Source organism: Aotus nancymaae, unplaced genomic scaffold (assembly GCF_030222135.1).
Source record: "Aotus nancymaae isolate 86718 unplaced genomic scaffold, 86718_ANA_hifiasm-v0.15.2.pri h1tg000011l, whole genome shotgun sequence".
In the NCBI taxonomy this organism is placed as follows: Eukaryota; Metazoa; Chordata; class Mammalia; order Primates; family Aotidae; genus Aotus; species Aotus nancymaae.
In genome coordinates this window covers 55,062,207-55,079,305 of record NW_026988422.1, presented here as the reverse complement: position 1 = coordinate 55,079,305, position 17,099 = coordinate 55,062,207, and the positions used below count along the sequence as shown (strand labels likewise).

Here is a 17,099-nt window from a genome sequence, read left to right as displayed (position 1 = left end):
TTTTGCATACATGGTTTTGGTGAAAGGCACTTAAATACTAGTGAAGACATTTACAACTTCCTTTTATATATAAAATATGCTAGGGATTGACAAACATTAAAATAAAGTCCAGGTTCTAAAATAAAATCCCCAACACTAACAGTTTCCCAAACTCTTTGAGAAACATTAGAGATTCATGATGAACTTGGCAAATGCAAGCTTCTCCCAAGCTTCTACTCCAGTTCTTCCCTGTAATCTGCTGTCTCAGAAGCCAGGTATTCAAAAATGCTTAAGCAACCCAACTTTTTAAGGCAAACAGGGGCAGGAGGGGTTGGGGCTGAGCTCCGTACAATCCCACTCTGACCTCCACCTACAACCACACAGTTCATGTTCTCTCTTCTCTATTTTCTGATTCCTCCCTTTAAACTTTTGTTCAAATCCACTCCTATTGGCAAATTTTAAATCTACTAGACAGTCAAAAAAGTGGGCAACATAGTACCATTATAAAATTACAATATGATACTATTATAAACAATCATATCCATGCAGATCTGGGCCCAAAAAATGATCAGGTATTAAGAAATAAGGCACACTCCTCCAAAGACAACTTAACTCAAATGTCTCTTACCATTTGCTCCACTAGAATGAGTTTAAAAGAGGCAACTCTATTTGGCACGGACAACTGCTGCTCTCTTACATTCTGGAGAACATAAAAATAAGAGAAGAGATGAGTGAGAATAAGTTGTTCCTAAGGAAGAGAAAAAGGGTCAATAGCACTAGTAAATAGGAAAGAGTCAAATCACCATTCTATTGGCTGATAAAAACATTTGTTAGGCCAAAGGATTTCATATCATTTTCTTCTTTAAGAACAAAGAAATGGGCTTTGAATAATAAAAAAAGGGTAACCAAATAATTCTGAAGTGACCTCAGGCCATGCCAAACTTAATTCAAGCTAGTCACAGCCAAAGATGAAAGAAAGATGCTATAATCATCCCCTTGCTACTATACATTTTTAATATTTTTATATTATAGTCAGCATTTAGAAAATCAAATTGTCTAGCACTGCTGACCCTTCAATAATATGGATTTGAACTGTGCACGTCCACTTAAAAGTGGATTTTTTTCAGTTACACCAAGTGTGCCTGACTCTCCTGCCTCCCCTTCTTCCTCCTCCACCTCTGCAACTGGAGCCAGCAAGACCAACCTCTTCTTTCCCTCCTCCTCATCAGCTTACTCAACACAAAGACAATGAGGATGAAGACCTTTATGATGATCCACTTCCATTAATGAATAGCAAATACATTTTCTCTTCTTCAGGATTTTCTTAGTAACATTTTCTTTTCTCTAGCTGACATTATTGTAAGAACACAGTATATAATACATATAACATACAAAATACAGGTTATTCAACTGTTTATGTTATTGGTAAGGCTTCTGGTCAACTGTAGGCTATTAGTAGTTAAGTTCTGGAGGAGTTAAAAGTTACAGGCAGGCCAGGCATGGTGGCTCATGTCTTTATTCCCAGCACTTGGGGAGGCCAAGGGAGAAGGATCACTTGAGGTCAGGAGTTCAAGACCAGCCTGGGCAACATAGTGAAAGCCTGTCTCTATTTAATTTTTTAAAACTGTTAGAAATGTTTAAAGTGTGCTTATTCAATTCAGTGTTTATATTCTAAAATAATGCTACTCAAAAAATAATTTAAAAAAGAAAAACTGATTTAATAAGGTACACATAAAACTACATATATACAAGGTTGTGTATGTGTGTGTATGTATGTGCATGTGTGTATATGTGTGTGTAGACTTTTCTTTCTTTTAGAGTATGGAAATTGTTTTAGATATCCGTTAAGTAGAGAAACAGCACTTAGGAAGGAAGTATACACTTAGAAGACCAAGAGCCATGTCACCAACAAGTTGGGAAAACTATTGAGTCATAGCCTCCTCCTCTGTTGCCTGAGGAGACCTGAGTAAGTATGGATGTATAACAGAAGAATCTCCCACCTGACCTAATAGAGATGCCGTACCAGCATTACCAGGTATCACTGCTATTAAAAGAAGATATTTCAGTGCCCAGAGCTTCAAGTTATCAAACTATACAACTCAATTCAAAAGACAAGGTGTATTTAAAACACACACACCAAAAAAAAAATTTTTTTTAAGAAATCCTAAGAAGTAAATGAAACCCAAAATGCTCTGTTTTGAGTCATGAAATCCATCAGTTCTTGCTATTGTCTAGACTTACATCTAGAGCTACATTGTAAAATCTTTATAGGCATGTGTTAGATTTCTGTGAAAACTTGGTTTAAATGTAAACTTCTTATCACACTGTTAGTTTTTGTCTTAATAAAACTATAGATTATAAAAAAGAACAAGACAACGTGTAGTTACATGACACAGAAGCTAAACAAGTGTCTGGTCTCACAGTAGTATATAGAACTTATACTATATAAACAGGTGTCTGCTCAAAACTGTCATATTGAAGCTTATCAACCAGGAGTTATTCTTAAAATACCATTAAGACGTCCAGGCACAGTGGCTCATGCCTGTAACCCCAGCACTTTGGGAGGCCAAGGTGGGCAGGTCACCTGAGGTCAGGAGTTTGAGACTAGTCTAACCAATATGGCAGAACCTCATCTCTACTAAAAATACAAAAATTAGCTGGGTGTGGTAGCACACGCCTGTAATCCCAGCTACTCAGGAGGCTGAGGCGGGAGAACTGCTTGAACCTGGGAGGTGAAGATTGCAGTAAGCCCAGATCACCTCACTGCACTCCAGTCTGGGAAACAGAGTGAGACTCCATCTCAAAAAAAAAAACTTATAAAGACATATGAGAACTGCACTGAAGGTACACATTTCTATAATATATAGCTATTCTGGAAGGAAAAAAAAGTTTATGTAGAAAAGCAGCTTCTGATTGGGCATGGTGGCTCACGCTTGCAGTCCCAGCCAGCACTCTGCGAGGCAGAAGTGGGCGGATCACAATGTCATGAGTTCAAGACCAGCCTGGCCAACATGGTGAAACCTTATCTCTACTAAAAATATAAAATAGCCAGGCATGGTGGCAGGCACCTGTAATTCCAGCTGCTTGGGAGGCTGATGCAGGAGAATCACTTGAGCCCAAGAGGCAGAAGATGCAGTGAGCAAAGATCCAGTCATTGCACTCCAGCCTGGGCAACAGAACAAGACTCCATTTTAAAAAAAAAAAAAAGCTTCCAAGATTGAGGTGAAAATCTGAGGGCATTCAATAATATGTGCTGATTTTTCTTCCCTCTCGAAGTACCAGAGCAGGGCTATGCTCATAGAGCATTCCTGCAGGCTGCCCGCTTCACCATTAAGCAATTCTTGACAGTTCCAAAGATACTGTTTTCAAAGACAGTTTTTCAGTTGTGTTGCTATTAAAAACCTGGCCTTTTCAAATGGCTAAAAATTACAGAGATCTAAAAATCTTTTTAAGATTCTATCTCTATTAAAGAAGAATGATACTGGGAATGGTCAACTAAATGCAACCCAAAAAAGTGTCCTAATGTACTTTAACAACATTTTCAGAGATAATCATTCCCAAATTTCCCTTACTGAAATTCAAGGAAAGTCCCAAATAGCAAGCCACTTTGAAAGCAGTGCTCCAATTACCCAGCCCTTAAGCTCTGCACAAAGGTTTACAGAGGGGAGATGCTCAGATAACTTGACCATCCTTTACAGGATGCAGTCACTCCAGAAGAGCTGACTCCTTAGGCAATTTTCTTTTAACAAAGCAGCAAATAAGAAAAACCTCAAGGTCTTTGTTTCAGCATCTGACTGAGATCAAGGTTAAGTGTAATGAAACCTACATAACCTCAGAATTTAACACATGACAGTATTTTTGGCCTGTAGAAAATGTGTCTCCCTTAATCTGCATTAAGCTGTTATTTTCTCAATAAGAGAATATCTTTTTTTAATTGTTAAAATGTTTAAGAAATGTCCCCAAAACTATTTGAGTAGGCCAAGGATAGAACTGGAATTCTGCCTAGGAGTAAGCCAGTACAGCCACTCTAAGAGCAACAGTAATACATATACCACTATATATCAGTTAAAGGGTAGATCATCCAATCATTTCTCAATTGTTCAGGATAAGCTTGGTACCCCAAATTACACACCAATGCATTAGAGTTAATAAGATTCTTAGAACATGCATTGAAGTACAAGCTCTCATCAAATTTTAAGAAATACAGAGGAGATTTTTAACGCATTCACTATGGAGGGAAAACATAGATAAGTAACAGGAAACCTTATTAACTTAAATAGCCAGAAAATTATATGAACTACTTCATCTGCAAAGATGACAACACTGAATTCCAGAATCAATGACTAAAACTGCACAAGCATTTCCCATCTTTTCCTTTTCCATTTCAAAAAGGGAAAAGCCAGTGGGCAGAACATATAAGACATTTGATAAATCAAAATTCTGCTATAAATAGCAGGTCTTTTTCTTTTCTTTTTTTTTTTTTCCTGAGATGGAGTCTCACCCTGTCCCCCAGGTTGGAGTGCAATGGTGCGATCTCAGATCACGGCAACCTGCCTCTCAGGTTTCTAGTGATTCTCCTGCCTCAGCCTCCCGAGTAGCTGGGATCACAGGCACCACCGGCACCACGTCCAGCAAATTTTTGTATTTTTAATAGAGATGGGGTTTCACCATGTTGGCCAGATTGGTCTAGAACTCCTTACCTCAGGTGATCCACCCGCCTCAGCCTCCGAAAGTGCTGGTATTACAGGTGTGAGCCACCGCACCCAGCCAAACAGCAGGTCTTCTAAGAATGATAGTCTGAGTGGCATTCCCTCCCCACAATGTGACTTCGGGACTAATCCACTAACTCACTTATTCCATTTCAAAGTTAGCAGTAAATCTTGCTTTTGAGTCCAACTTCAGGTAATCTCTCAAACCTAGATTAGAATAATTATGAACTTTATTAATATAGTAGTTATTTCGAAATTTTAAAAAATACACAACTATATCGAATAGTAAGTAAAAGGGGGAAAAATCACCACTACTAATCAAATCACAATTCAGACTGGTCTCGAACTCCTGAACTCAGGTGATACACCCTCCTCAGCCTCCCAAAGTGCTGGGATTACAGGCGTGAACCACTGTGCCTGGCCTCAACACACATTTAAATTTAAGCCAACCAACAGCCATTCCCACTTAAGCAACAAATTCTTGCTTGGCTACTCATTCAGTCTGTACACAAATTTGCTACTCAAGTATCTCACCCTGGAAGCTGTATGTACAAAAGAAAAAAAAGTGACTTTGATGAGTTGGTCTATCACATGCATATGGGAATCACTATTCCAAAACACAGGGAGCAATTCTGTACCCCCAGGGGACATCTTGCAACAACTGGTAACATTTCTCGTCATCGCAGGTAGGAGTACATTATTGGCATCTAATATATAGAAACTAGGGATGCTGCTAAACATCTTACAATGCACAGGACAGTCCCCTCCAACAAAGAATTAACCTGCCTAAAACAAAAACAGTGGTGAGGTTGAGAAACCCTGTTCCAAAGAAATCACTCTGCTTTTTAGAAATTCCACAATTCTCACACTGTTCATTTCAGATCAGATAATAAGCTCCCAAGTAGTTGGATTTCCTATGAATGTGAAGCTTATTGGTTAAAAGAATATGCACACATGCCCAATGGTAGTTGTATGTACCAATTTCTAAAATGTATTAAAATAAGTCAGACATGTCCATAAAAGCTTCCAAAAAAAATTTTTTTCGGTTTGCTGAGGTTAAACACTATTTCAAACTATGTAATTGCCAAACTCTCTTCCCAATCACATAAAATGGCAGCTAAGAAGAATAAAAATCATCAGAACTTAGTTTCACTCACAGATATTTCCAATTCCTACTGAGGACAAAAAGGGGAAGTTCCTCTTCCCAGCCTATCACCCTGGACATTAGGACTCCCATCTTTTATTCAGCTAAATATAAAAGCACTTCAAACAAGACTTACCACAGGCCTATCATGCCCTCACACTATGATCTCATGTAATACAGCAGAACAGAGCTTAATAAGACCCTACAACAAGGCTTTCCTACACTGCCATAACCAAATCATACAAACATCAGAAGAAAACTGTGGGTAAAATAAATCTGTAAGGAAGGAATGACCAATCTTTTTGACTTCCTTGGGCCACAGTGGAAGAATTGTCTTAAGCCACACATAAAATACACTAATAATAGATGGGCTTTAAAAAAACTTGCAATAAGATTTCATAATGTTTTAAGGAAGTTTACAAATTTGTGTTGGGCTGCATTCAAAGCCATCCTGTGCCACATGTGGCTTGCGGGTTGCAGGCTGGACAAGTTTGCTCTAAAGGATACTCTGAGAGTCAGGTATCTAAGATAACAAAATCTGCTGTTTTCACATGACTGGCCTACAGCTTGCATCCACAGAATAGGTGAAGAAATCTATAACACTCAAAATACATACTTCGTTTTGTTCATCTTTAATTAATGAACTATAACTAATTATATAAATAAGATATACCTGGCACCTGATGTGTACTAGTAATCCACTTAGGAACATGAATAAACATGCAAATTTTAAACTCAAGCAAAAGGATAGGATTTATGAACACACTTAGAAAGATTCAATCAGAATTACTCCATTCTAATTGAACAAGATTTCCATATGTGGCAAATGGGCATATTCTAATTAAAGTCTGACTTTGTCTTCTGAATCCTCAGTGCTACACAAAAACTGCCCAAATGAGGCTCAACCACAGTAACTTGAAGCAGAAAGCAGGCCAGGGGCCATGGGTAGAGGGGCAGAGACCAGTGCTCACACCCCAAGGCACCAGAAGGTTTGGCACTGCAGGTAGAACCTGGTCCAGAGGCAGGACTCCAATCAGGAGCTCCCACCCACTGCAACCTCTGGACCAGCCAACTCCTTGGGAAGTTTTGCTGAATGCCACGCTTATCCAAAGCTGAAACAGAGTAGATGAGGTTAACATATGTTCTAGATTCAGGGTGCCTGTGAAATCAGTGTAGAGACTACCACACCTCCATTATAGAGAGACGACAACTGGGGAAGGCAGCCCCAGTCAAGAGCTAGAAAAGTAATGACAGAGACAAGGACAACTGTTCAATATCCATCAATGACTAAGAGAACAAAGCAATGCTACAAAGAAAGGAAAGCCCAGAAATTACTAGGAAGGTTCAGAAATAGTAAGGCACAATATAAAATTTAACCTCTACCCTCATTTTTTCTAGATTTAAATTAGTCCTTAAGTAAAAACTCATAATAAAGTTTCAAAACATAAACATTTTTACCCTCTTAGCAGTAAAATATATTCAGTTCCAAAAAAGAAAGGCTGCTCAATTTCTTGTCAAAAGCAATCAGAAGGCCACCTACACTGTAAAAGCAGCAAGAAAAAAAAACAAAATGCTAAAGAAAAGTCTGATGTGTGGGTGTATACTAAGTGCAATGTAACTACCACCCTGAGTTTTCAAAAGTTCTTTTCCCTGATCATTTTGAGAAATATGAAAATTAGTATAACTGCTAAAGAGAAGTTTGACCTCCAACCTATCTAAGGAAAACAAACCCTAGGATGGATTTAAGTCTCCTTCAACTTCAAAGAAGGGAAAATCCTGAAACATATTAAAGATTTTCTTTGTAAACTCCTAGATAATAAATTTTGGATAAAAATCAATGTGGCTTATTAAAAAATAAATCCCCCCCCCAAGGTAATCTAATTTATTGTTACTGAGGACACCCTCTTATCAAGGGACTGCAAGAATTGTATTTCTTAACTTAAATATCGATTTGACAACCCATGAAGACACAAGACAGGTGTTCTTCCCAGAAAAGTACATCCCACTGGTTCTTTGACCCCAAGGTATAAAATTTATTCTTATTCTTCCTTTCCCTGCAATTCTAAATACAAAATTACTACATAGACAGAGACAAGCAAATAAAATGGCTGAAAAAAGGCCAAAGAAGTGATGACATCAGTGGTAACCATATAATCATTACGGCCCTTGCAATATACGTAAACAGTATATTAGAAATTTTTATAGGTTAGTTATCTTCATTTTTGAGGCTTCCTCATCTCAGAAGTTGATCTTCCCAGTTGCTCAAGCCAAAAACCTACAATTCATTTACATTCTTCTTTCACACCCCACATCCATTCTGTCAAGAACTATAAATTCTACCTCCCAAAGACCATCTGATTTCTTTACTTCTTTCCATCTATACTGTCTTCACATTGGTTGAAACCACTATTATCTCAACTAGACAGCTACCCCCAATTCCTCATTAATCTCCTTTCTACCCATGATCATTTTCCACTGAGTAGTCAGACTGACTTGTTAAAAGGTTAGTAAACTACATCTTATTATTCCCCTGCTTAAAAGCCTCTAACGGCTTCCCATGGCCTCAGCTGTTAAGATATGTGAACAATGTAAAACTTCTGCCCTACATGTGGGCTAACAAGTTAGCCTGCCACAGTTATATGGATGCCTACAGAAGACACGAGTCTCTTGGGTCAGAGACAAAGGACATCATTATAGCAATAGCAGTGGCCAAAGTATCAGCATTTTTTGGTGCTAGTCCCTTAAGCCTCAATTCCCACCAGGTGACACAAAGAGAACAAGATGACATCAGTACAACAGCAGGTTGCGTCAAGGAGAGTAACTCCAAGCTTAGTGAACTGAAATATGTTGTAATGCGCAGTAAGCTTGCCTGGCCTTTACCCCAGAAGGGACATTCTCTTTATCTTCCAAGGTCATTCACTATACAAATCACTCTTGAAAAGATCATCCAGAAGAAAGACAGTCAATGTAGAAACACAAGAGACACATGGAGAACTGTCCCCAACCTTAGAGTAAGAACCAAATTTCTTGCTATGGTCTATAAGGCCCTACATGATTGGTTCTTTCTCTTCAATTTCATCTGGAACCTCTGTCTCCCCAGCATACTCGCTCTAGCTCCACTGCCCATCTTTGATGCCTTCCAATAAGCAAAGTTCTTTAATGCCTCAGGGTCTAGGTTTGCACTGGTCCTTTGTCAAAAATGTTTTGTCTAGCTTAGATGTTACTTCCTCAGAAGGACCTTTCCTGGTCAATCTATCTACTTAAGCACCTACCCTCACTTGTTATTATCTTTTTGCCACTTTGCTCATTCATTTGTACAGTAAGCATTTACTGAGCACCTACTACGTACCAATCATTGTTACCATAGGCACAATAATTACTTTATGTTCTTGTTTATTTATTGAGTCTTCCTTGAGATGGAAACCTTGTCTTTTTATTCATCCTTAAATACCTAGAGCTTAAAATTGTGCGTTCATTAAAAACTCTGTTGAATAAATCAACAATTATTAAAATACCAAGAATCGACATATTTGCAGGTCAGTATAGGAAACCAGCATGACACTGCACAAGAAGTATGGAATTGGAGCTAGAAGTCCTAAATTCAAACCCCAGAATCATCATTTAATAGTGCCCAAGGAATTCTACTAAGTTATTTGTAAAATGAAGTCCCTTCCTGCCTAACTCACAAAATTATTGTTAGGATCAAATAACTTGAATAATATTTAGCATTGCAAAGGCTTCCATTGAAATTTATTTGTTAATAAATCAATTTATTTGTTAAATAAATTTAAATGGAGGCCTTTGCAATGCTAAATATAATTCAAGACCTATAACAAGTTAATACTTGACAGTCAATAGTCATTCATTCAACAAGAATAGACTACATGCCTACATTGAGGCTGGCCCTACCACGGAAACTTAAAATAAAAATTTATAACTTAAGTGAAATTAGAAAATACTTTGTTCTTTAATAAACTTGAAGGGGAAAAATGGTTCTATCCCCCTTAAATACCGTTTGGACATGCTTTTTTTTTTTTGAAACAATCTCTCACTCTGTAGCCCAGGCAATCTTGCCTCACTGCAACCTTCATCTCCCAGGTTCGAGCAATTCTCCTGCTTCAGCCTCCTGAGTAGCTGGGATTACAGGTGCATGCCATCAAGTCTAGCTAATTTTTGTATTTTTAGTAGAAGACAGGGTTTCACTATGTTGGTCAGGTTGATCTCGATCTCCTGACCTCAGGTGATCCACCCACCTCAGCCTCCCTAAGTGCTGGGATTACAGGTATGAAACACCGCACCTGGCCTGGACATGCCTTTAAAATTTTCAGATAAAAGGTGAGTTGCCTTTACCTGATCTTGATCCTAAAATACTCAAAGAATACTTTTTGGTTACCAAAGTTATTTTTAGGCAAGCCAATCCAATGCAAATTTTAAAAAAGTTAAGACTACAGTTACACCCCTGAGTGCCAACCCTCAAAACAGAATTTTAGCTTTCTGGCAAAAGTATGAATGTATAAATTTTAAGTATTAATTTACTGATTTTAACTAAAACCATCACTGTGAGGCAGAGGGGGGTGTGTGTGTATGTTCAAGGGAAAGTAAGCTTCATCCTATAATGCACCAGGTGGCCTATAGGAGAAAACAGAGTGATCATACTGAAGTGTGAGCAGAGGACTGGCAACTCGACTACAAACCAGACTATCAACTCAGACAAGTCAAACAGCTGGCTTGAGCTCACCCACCCACAAACTCATTTTCTATAACCTCACAATAAAATTACTCAGAATTTAATTTTAAAGGGTACTGCTTCTCTAACCTAACACTGAAGTATAAACTGACAAAAAGGACAAACATTTTTTAAAAATAGAATGTGAACAGTATGATTAAGATTCTTTTTATAAAACATTTTTCAAACTCAACATACATATATGTAAATAATAGCAGGTACACTGTGCTAGCAAAGAGAAGGAATATGAATTGATACTTCTAAAACTTAAAATCAAAAAGAAAATATTAAATTGAGGGAGAAAAGTACATGAGAATTCTGTTTGGAACTGCTAAGAAAGATACCCAGTTTCAGAAGAATGGAGGCAGATGATCTACAATGTACACATGAGTGGCATTAACAGAAGCACATATTTCAATATATATAATTATATTCAGAAGCTTTTCATTACTCATGTGAAGGTCTCTCAAAAACATGCTTCTTTACATGTTATTTTAAAGACGGCTACCTATTCCGAATGTGGAAGAAGGTGGGGACAGCAGCAGTTATAAAACTGTTGACACAGTCCTCAGTAACAATAAATACTATTACAATAGTAAAAATAAAATTTAGGACATCTAGAAGCTTCCTCCTTGATACTAATTAAATAGCAAAATATCGAATTGTCTTCCAATTAAGTCATTTGTCTGCAATATGCCAGGCACATATTCTTTACCTCTTATAATCAATGTAACAATTCCAGGACATGGACATTATGTATATTGTAGGAAGGAGTATAATAATCAGTGAAATTTTAAATCTTACCCAAGGCCAGGCACGGTGGCTCACACCTGTAATCCCAGCACTTTGGGAGGCCAAGGCAGGTAGATTACCTGAAGTCAGGAGTTTGAGACCAGCCTGGCCAACATGGTGAAATCCTGTCTCTACTAAAAATAAAAAAATTAGCCAGGTGTGACGGCGTACATCTGTAATCCCATCTACTCGGGAGGCTGAGGCAAGAGAATCACTTGAACCTGGGAGGCGGAGGTTAGAGCGAGCCAAGATTACATCACTGCACTCCAGCCTGGGAAAGAGAGAAAGACGTTGTCTCAGAAAAAAAAAAAACTCACCCAAGATAAATTAAGAAGTGGTGGCACTGTTATTTAAACCCAAGACAATCCTATTCCAAATCCTTGCCCTTTTTATACAATGCTATTTATATTGCCTCTCAATATTCAATGTGTTCCCACCAGTATATGAATGAATGAGACTCATTATTTCATTTAATTCCTATAATACTCTTGCAAGGTAATTATTAGCGACTTTTTTTTTTCATTTAAGAAAAAAAGACTCTGAACAGTTAAGTAACTTGGCCAATGTCCTACAACTACCTTAGTAACAGGACAAGCAGGGATCCTACCCTCAGTCTGCTTGATACAAAGCCTAGGTTTCTGCCATTGCATTACACAGCCTCCACCTTACAGTATTTATAATAATTATAATTTATGCATAATTTGTAACTTATTAGTTTACTGTTGACAATGCTACATGAAAATGCATGTTATTAACAACAAACTTAAAATGTATTTTATATTTTTTCAGAAAAAAACTGGAAAAGTACACAAGGAAAAAAATTTTACAATATTTATGAGTGATAAGATTACTGATAAATTTTTTATTTCTATTTTTCTGGTTTTTCCTTAATTATAATATATAACTTACCAAAAGTTAATTGTTTTCTTAGCATTCATTGAACATTTCATATTATTAGTTATGCCTATCTGCCTTAATTAAATATAATTTTTGCTAAAAATATTGGGTTAGGCCAGGCATGGTGGCTCATGCCTGTAATCCCAGCACTCTGGTAGGCCAAGGAGGGCAGATCATGACGTCAAGAGATTGAGACCATCTTGGCCAACATGGTGAAACCCCAACTCTACTAAAAATACAAAAATTAGCTGGATGTGGTGGCACATGCCTGTAGTCCCAGCTACTCAGGATGCTGAGGCAGGAGAATCGCTTGAACCTGGGAGACGGAGGTTGCAGTAAGCCAAGATCACGCCATTGCACTCCAGCCTGGCAACAAAGTGAGACTCCGTCTCAAAAAAAAAAAAAAATTGAGTTAAATGGGAACACTACCTGAGGTAAGTAATACAAAGAAAAATGTTTTAGAGCACACACAAAAAAGCTACATTTCAGAACAGATATGTGTCTTTCTGTTTTCTGGAACCTATCAAAACTAAATTCTGATTGTAAAACATGATAAAGTTTAATATAACTGCAGAGTTGAACAAACAGACGAACACAAAGAAAAATATGTCACACAATTAAATCAGACAGTTGTTAAGTAACACCAAAAAAAGAAAAAGGCAGCCTTTTTCTATTTATCCAAAACAGAATAAAGAAAGTAAAAGAGAGTTATTCAGAATCCCATAACTTGAAGGCAATGTTCAAGGAAAATTACTAAAACCAGCCAAGTCAATGTAACTTGAGAAGAACACCCTTAGAAACTACAGCACAAAACCTTAAAAAAAAAAAAAAACTGTCAGTTTTAGTGACTCTTCAGGCATTTGAGCAGATTAACAGCAATCTAAACAAACTAGTTAGTGGCTCTGAAATGCTGTTGAAGCTAAACAACAAACCAGACCATGAATGCCCACATTCAATCAAATTTACTTTTCAAAATATATACTCTTCTCATTTTGTTCAGTGATTCCATATCATGTTCACTAAACCTCTTTGGAAGTACTGCTCCTCCATTGTGGAGGCAGCAGCAAGTGCAACCTGAAAATGGGAGGTGCATAAATTTCATTTCCCTAAAGGAAACCACCACTCAACTACTCACCGCATAATCTGACAAGAATTTAGCATTTGTCTTAGAAGCAATCAAGTAATATACACTCCAATAGAAGCACAGGATCAGGATGGTAGAAAAGGGGAGCTTTAACTTTTTCCAAAAATTGTTGTAAGACCTGAAGCAAACATGACAACACATTAAGATCTGATGAAGCTGGAAGGCACTGTATTATTCCTTATCCTTTCCAGTTTGTTTGAAATATTTTAAAATTAAAAACAGTAATAATGTTTAATATGCATAGGTTAATACAACACTCATTCCTCCTGGTATGTTTGAATCAATTAAAACACACACATACAATCTCAACATCCCTCCAGTCTTATCTACGCCACTTGATCACCCAAGGCAGCCACTGCTGACATGAATACCAAACATTTCCCAAGATTCAATCTGCTCCTTTGCAAAAAATGAATTCGGAAAAAGCACCATATGATAGGATAAAAAAAAAATTCTTTATGTAATGATGCCAAAAATAGTCATATGTCCCCTGAGATGGTTTACATGGATGCCTTCAATCTACTTCTAAAATGAAAATAAGTAGGTTTACTTCTTGAAATGGCACAATTCCAGAACAGACAGTCCTAATCCCCCAGAGGAAAGCACAGGTTCTCAAGGCACCTTGCAAAGTGTGCTACCTACTTTTCACACCAGAAAAGTCACTTTTGGTATTAAGACGACAATAAGATCTATTAATAACAAGCTCAGACCTTTAAAAAGTGAGTTCTTGGGCTGGGTCTGGTGGCTCATCTTATGTCTGTCATCCAGCACTTTGGGAGGTGAAGTCAGGCAGGCAGATTGAGCCCAGGAGTTTGAGACCAGCCTGGGCAACACAGTGAAATCCCAACTCTAAAAAAAATTTTTTTTAAATACACTTTGTGAGGCCAAGGAGGCTGGATCACTTGAAGTCAGGAGTTAGAGATTAGCCTAGCCAACATGGTGAAACCCCGTCTCTACTAAAAATACAAAAATTATCCAGGTGTCATGGTGTGTGCCTATAATCCCAACTACTCAGGATGCTGAGGCAGGAGAATCACTTTAACCTGGGAGGTGGAGGTTGCAATGAATTGAGACTGCGCCACTGCACTCCAGCCTGAGGGACAGAGCGAGCGACTTAAAAAATAAAAACTAAAAAAGTTTGGTGGTTTACACCTGTAAACCCAGCACTTTGGGAGGCAGAGAAGGGAGGATGGTTTGAGGCCAGGGATTCAAGAACAGCCTAGGCAACATAGCAAGGCCCTATCTCTACAAAAAAAAATAATTCTAAACCCTAGCCAGGAATGGTGGTATGCACCTGTGGTTCAAGCTACTCAGAAGGCTAAGGTGTCAGGATTGCTAAGCCCAGGGATTTGGGGTTGCAGTGAGCTATGATGGTACCACTCCACCCCAGCCCAGGCAACAGAGCAAAACCCTGTTTCAAAAATAACAACAACAAAAAAAGTGCATTCTTAACTCTCTTCTCACTGAAAGAACCACAGTCCACATTTGTATGGTACTTTTGACTACATGGGCAAAGGGCACTAAGTGGAAACTGCTCTCATTTATAGGAAACAGATGGGGTGAATAATACATCATCAACTGCCTCCCTCTTCCCTTCACTAGAATTTAAGAAGCATTTGGTTAGTGATAAAACAAAAACTTGAAAAGCAGAAAGTTCACATCTGAAACAGGACTTGAATATGCATCAAGGAACATGTTATGAGCATCATAGTGGTTAGTCCTAAATGACATGATTTCAGCTGTATGTTTCCTTATTCTCAAAAATAAGTGCTGTACTTGCCACTCCTCAATGAAAGCTAAGATCTGCACCCTCACCAGCCAAACAGGTTAGATTTTAATTAAGGTACAATTACTACTTAAGAATATGTATTTACTTTAATGCACACACGCATGAAACGTCTATTGGGTATACGGTTCTGAGCAAAAATTTGTGGAGCTCCAAAGATCACGATGATCTTGACCTTCCTTTTGAAAAGTTCACAACCTAATTCGCAGGGAAGGATATGTAAAAACAGCAATAACACAAAGTATAAGTAGGTACCACTTCAAGGACAGCAAAAGAACATGAAGTTCTACTTTGGCCTTACTATCCACCTGTCATCTAGCTTTGGCCTCACCCTTCAGAAAACCAGGGAACTCAGATGCCTACTTCAACATCATTTCTGGCATCCATGAACTTGTGTGCTATCAATCATCATGAGATTATAAAGATGACCATCAAATCTCAGCATCCCAAGAGTGTCAATTATTCACTACACAATGCATGTCAATCAGAGTCACTGATGATGTTGAATATCTACTTTTAAATACAGGGAATATATTCATCTGAATGAAACTTGGAGGACTGGTAATTCTATCAGGAAGATTAAGTAGAAATGAGTACTGTATTTATTAATAATGCAAAAGAAAATGCTACAATTCTTTCTTGGTTCCACTCAGACCCAAAGAATCAACATTTACTAGGTGAACTGCTGTTGACAAAAAGTACTGCCATCATTGTAGTGAAAACATAATTTTATGTTAAAAAAAGCAGTTCAGAACTTCCAAATAATACCTAAATTGGAACATAACCTCCAAAAATTAATCTAAAGAAATGCAATTACATTTTAGTTATTTAATTTCAGTTAGGCCATCAACCTCTCAAGAAAAACAGAAACTCTATGCAGGAATCTGTCACATCTAATAAAGGTCAATTGAAAGCAGAATACAAACTTTGCCACGTAAGATGCTAAAAATGCCTCACTGTGTACTTATAAGATGTACAAACAAGATGAAATAGTGGCTTTTGTCATTAAAAGCCTCCTGAACAAAAGGAAGTCTAAATACCATACTTGGCAAATAATACTAACAAAGCACCACTCCACTAACAACCAAATTGGAAAGAAAATAGTTCATTTGCTGGAACCAACTAGAAGGACAAGGAGAAAGACTGAGGGATTGGCACTGGAAGGCTGGAACCATTCCATGAAGTTTTTAAATGACCTGCTCAGGAGCTTAGCTTAGCCTGCAGGCAGTGAGCAGCTACCAAAAGGTTTATTAGAAATTGCCACAATCAAAACCATACATGCCTGTATGTATGTGTACACACACACACACACACACACCCCTTATTCCCTGACCCCCCCCAAAAAAAACTTTAATAGTATTGTGAAAGACAGCCTGAAAGAGGAAAGATACTGAATAAAGAAATACTAGTAATAAGATCGATTGCTGCAATTTTTGAGGTGAGACACTACTGGAGACTGAACTAGGGTAGTGGGAATAAAGAAAGTAATAAATGTAAGAGAGACTTAAGAGATAAAACTGACCACACATAGAAAACAATTATATGTCATGATAGAGAAAAATGGGATCAAAGTCTACTAAAATCCTTATCTTGAAGGACTGGAGAAGATGGCAGTACTGTTGTCTAAAGTAAGAAATTGCACCATCATAAAATAAACACACTATTCTCAAAAATAGTATTTCTAGCAAGATAACATTTGACTGACCTTTAAAGTTATTAATAGTTATATTCAACAGTCAGAAATCATCCATTAGTCACACAGAGGCCAGTCCTAGAAAGAGACTCAGCTCTAAATGGGCATTTTGCAATCTGTCCATTTCATTTACCTTAAAACAGGTCAGTAAATAACTTATCAAAAAATATGAGATACTCTACAGAAGAAACATTCCACAAATGGAACAAGAGTCTCCATGATGAATACC

General features: G+C 37.7%; 1 protein-coding gene and 1 non-coding gene across 11 annotated transcripts in view; both read right to left on the bottom strand.

Annotated features, from left to right (window-relative positions):
• The window catches only part of SIPA1L1 (signal induced proliferation associated 1 like 1), a 385,273-nt gene that overhangs the window by 312,946 nt on the left and 55,228 nt on the right, over positions 1 to 17,099 (bottom strand). For 6 of the 10 annotated variants that reach the window (XM_064374999.1, XM_064375001.1, XM_021675041.2 and 3 more), the window contains exons 1-2: positions 4,680 to 4,858; positions 608 to 679 (exon numbers count right to left, since the gene is read on the bottom strand). The exons of 3 other annotated variants lie outside the window; for them this stretch is intronic. The gene's annotated coding sequence lies outside the window, so the exon portion shown is untranslated. Of the gene's footprint in view, positions 1 to 607; positions 680 to 4,679; positions 4,859 to 17,099 lie in introns of those variants that run through there. One more of the 10 variants, XM_064374993.1, reaches the window with a different exon arrangement.
• LOC135274453 (small nucleolar RNA SNORD56) lies at positions 15,823 to 15,893 on the bottom strand. The gene has a single exon (XR_010342277.1). It is a non-coding gene; the product is annotated as a small nucleolar RNA SNORD56 (small nucleolar RNA).